This window comes from Vigna radiata, chromosome 8, assembly GCF_000741045.1.
Source record: "Vigna radiata var. radiata cultivar VC1973A chromosome 8, Vradiata_ver6, whole genome shotgun sequence".
NCBI lineage: Eukaryota > Viridiplantae > Streptophyta > Magnoliopsida > Fabales > Fabaceae > Vigna > Vigna radiata.
In genome coordinates this window covers 31,126,583-31,131,312 of record NC_028358.1, presented here as the reverse complement: position 1 = coordinate 31,131,312, position 4,730 = coordinate 31,126,583, and positions in this window count along the sequence as shown.

Here is a 4,730-nt window from a genome sequence, read left to right as displayed (position 1 = left end):
AAGGGAAAGACCCCTCTCAAGGCCAAGAGCCAACTCTGATGGGCCTGGCTGCTTTCCCTGAGGCCCAATAGCCTTAAAATTTTAAGGGCTTTACAGTTCTATATGCAACGTTAATGAATGTCAAATTTATTTTTTAATTAATTGTGATTCATTTTTACAACTCTAAGAGACCTCAAAAGATAAAAAAAACAAATGTAATATATTTTTTGGTATTTTATACAACATAAACTATAAAAAAAATGTTTTCTATTTTTTGTCATTTTTTTTTGTTTTTTCTAAACTTTGCAAAAATATTTCATATATTTAGACTTTGAATTTTGATCTAAATTTTTTTGTGGGGGCTTCTCATGATATTTTGGTGCTTTGAAAAAATTTTCAAGTCAATCGGAATTGTTTTGAATATACTCTCAGTTTTACCCTAAAGCTTCGATGTATAACATATAACGTAGTATGAAAGCCAAAATGAAAACGAAAACTAACCTTAAACAAGTTCAATATCAAACGAAACTAACTTTCTTAAAGGTGGGTTCGTCGGAATAAAGTGTTGACAACAATGAGAGAGAAACCAAAATGCATCTATGATGAAAAACACCAAAACAATCGGTCAAAACAAACAAAAATGATACCTAAAGTAGAAAAGAGGGTCAAAATAAACGAAAATGAAATAAAGATTACATGTGTTGGTTGTCAAGCTTCATTCCAGAAAAGTTTGAGCAAAGAGGGTCTCACGCTAAATGAAAATGAAAATGAAAGAAAGATTACATGTGTTGGTTACCAGGCTTCATTCCAGAAAAGTTTGAGCAGAGAAGAGGGTCTCACGCTAAGATAAAGTGAATAAATTTTCAATCTTCCACCCAAATATTTATCGAATTCACTAACATATAACGTCTAATTCTAGGACATTCGACATCTTATAACCTTTTTGACAACTAATTCTAGGGCATTCGATGTCACATGTAAGTACATTTTCACTTTCGCACCAAGGATTTTCACAAAATTTACCCAATAGGACGTCAAACTTCTCAATCTTATAACCGATTGACGTACAAATCTATATCCGACGTCTAAATTGTACTTTTTTTTTACAAAAATACTATCGATTATTTTTAACATTGACTATTAAGTGGTTGGACATTAAATGCGTCACGTTATACAATATTTTTGTACTAGTAGAGAAACAATTCATCCTCAAATCATCAAATATTTTTGTATCCTTTATGTGCTTAGATTTATTACAATATACACTGTTTCAAAATAAATTAGTTAATTAGAAATGTTTGATATGGATAAAAACAATCCAATCCATTAATTGTTCTTTGGTGCAATCTTATCAGGGATGAGTGGAATTAGGGTGGACAACACTTGATACAAGTAGTTAATTGACAGCTTGATGTACTTCACTGCTACTCGCATTAATATCATGTTTGTTGTTAGTTTTTTAAAGCTTGATGTACTTCACTGCTACTCGTATTAATATCATGTTTGTTGTTAGTTTTTTAAACACACATATATATATATATATATATATATATATATATATATATATATATATATATATATATATATATATATATATATATATATATATNTATATATATATATATATATATATATATATATATATATATATATATATATATATATATATATATATATATATATATATATATATATATATATGGAGCATCCTAAAGAAATGCATCTTCAAATTGCGAAGAAAGTATTAAGATATATAAAAGACACTTCCAAATTTAAGATATTCTAAAAAAGGCAGAAGATAAGAAACTGATTGCTTATACAAACACTTATTATGTTAGAGATCTGAATAATAAGAAAAATACTTTAGATTATAATTTTTCTATTAAGTTTTGTCGTTTCTTGGTCTTCTAAGAAACAACTAATAATCACTTTGTCTACCGCTGTAGCTAAATCATGCTTAAAACTAGGGTTCGGTAGAACTAACCTAATTGTACTAAACTATAGAGTATCTCCTATTGAAATTTATAAATGGATAGATTTTGAGTAAGGTTTTTTTTATCAATTTTTTTAATGTAATCTATGTAATTAAATTTTATTTAAGTTAAGAATTTAAATAAACATTTCAAATTTATTATGAAATAGTTTTAAGATAAAAAAAGAGAGACACATTTAATAATATTTACAAATTGGTATAAATTATTTTTTTTATCATAAAACATGTAACTCAGTATAATTTAGTATAGTTTAGTTCAATACACTTTGTAAAACAAAAAACACTTCAATTTAATTTGTCTGAATTATTTTTCAATGCAGTTCAGTTTAGACAAACTAATTTTTAGTTTAATACAGTTTTTAATAGTACAGTGTAGTTCAGTTTAATTTGTCTACCTCTATTTATAACACTCAAAGAACCTTGTTTTTAATGATTGTAACAAGTATATATAGATGTCAAATTTCATTTTCTTTTAAAAAACTCAAAGGATGAAATTGTAAAACTGATAATTCAGTGTCATATTTAAGAACATGTTAGAGACAAGCTTCATCAATCTGTGAAGCTTTAGAGTCTATTAAAAGTTTATTCTAAGTCAAATGTAAACTGAATAGAAAGTTTTCAATCTACAAGTATGTGAAAGTTTGTTAAATCTTTATTAAATTTAAATTAGATTTCAAGTATTTTAGTTAGTATTTTGAATACTCCCTCTCTTATAAGAATTTGGCTGATGCTTTCTTGATTATTTTCCGTGTTAGTAAATTGTAAAACGTGAATTTAAGTTTTTTGTGTCTTGTCAGTAAATTATATGTTAACCATATAGTTAATCAATAAAGGTGGTTTTTCTACCCACTGTTTTTAAATTCACTTTTTGTTTTACCATAATATTATATTCAAAATTAGTTTCGTGCATAATATCTTTCAGTTTAATTAATTATTTTTAATTGAACATAGAAAACTTTTTGTGACTGCTACATTTATTTGACAGGTAGAAAGAAGAAAACTATAAATTGATAGAATTAAAAGTTAATCTGAAAAGGAAAGAAAATGATGAGGCCACGTGGGGTTTACATGAATGCGAAGCCAGCATACACAGCACGTGCTGCTCTTCTCTCAGATCTCACTTCGTAATATTTGTTTATTATAATTTTGTTTTCATATTTTTTTTTAACTTAACCTAATAATTTTAGGAAGAAAAAATAATTTACGAATATGGATCCATTAAAAATTAATACGCATGATAAATTTATTAATTTTATTGTGTACTGAAAATGTTTTTTTTATTATGCTTTAAGATAAGTCGGATTGAAAAAAAAAAATCCAAATACAACTTGATTGTGAAATAAGAATATAATAGCTTTTTAAATAACAGGTAATATAGATTTAATGACAATATAATAATTTATTAAAGTTGAATTCATGCTTTTTATTACACATGATTTGATTCCATTATGTTTAAAGGGGAGGTCTACCACTTTGCCTAATCACGATGGACAAATTCGGATACTTCCATCAAAATAATCAAAATCAAAATGACATACCTGTGATTGAATATATCTAAAAGAGTTTATTTACTAAGATTAATTAAAAAATAATTATCACTTTGTACATTCTTAAATGAATTTACTCAGAAGCAGATTCTAACTTAATTCTTTCAACGTAGAAAAATAAACTAGAACTACATATATAAAAAAATACAATTTAAATGTCTTTACTCCGAAAACTTAGTCAAATTACACATTTAATAGTTTGTATAGAATATATATATATATATATATATATATATATATATATATATATATATATATATATATATATATATATATATATATATAATCAATTCAATATTGAATTTCATATTTTTATCAATCAGGTTATGTAAATTTTCATACAATTTTGAAAATTTGTGAAATCACTTAATTTTAACGAGTAATATGATATTTAAAAATATACAAATTTTATATCATATTTATAAATTATAAACTTTGGTAAATATAATTGTTAAAATAATATAATAAATTTGTAATATTGAATATATTAAATTTGTATGTCATAAAAAATATTTGAAAATTTAATTTAAATAAGTTTTACCATACTCTATATATTTATTTAACAAGTAAAATATGACCTTTATTCTCTTACACGAAGAAGAACCTATTCCTCTTTAAATGAAGAAGGAAAAAAAAAAAAAGATAAGGGCGTGGCACACATGAGAGGTCGGTTGTAACATGGAACCCCATAAAGCTTGCCTTCATCAGCGCCGTTGCTTCTCTTTAGCGTGGCAACCTACTAGCCGTCGATGTTTTCAGCTTTCACACTCTGTCGTTTGACTTTGATTGCGTGTGTTACTATTTTCACTTACTTATTATGGCCCCCACGTGGCACCACAAACACTCCTCTCTGTCCTCTGTTGCATGATGCCAACCTTACATCTGGCATGTCGCTTTCTCCTTCTAATCCAAAGCTTAACGTTACCGTCTATTTTTTTTTCCCAAAATGTAGACATCATTACATAGCATATGGAAATAATTTTGTCTGCTAAGTAATTTTTATTTTTTAATATAATTATCCAATTAAAAGAACATTAGCTGAGGGAACCCTAAGATATTTTTATTTAAAAGAATGACGTTTAGCAGCATAACGGCACACGGGATTTACGTGAGGTGAAGGAACCGCGTTCTTATGTCCAATGAAAAGATGCCACGTGCATCCGTGGCTGTGTGTACGTGGCTTATAAATAAGCATGCAGAATTCTTGGGTT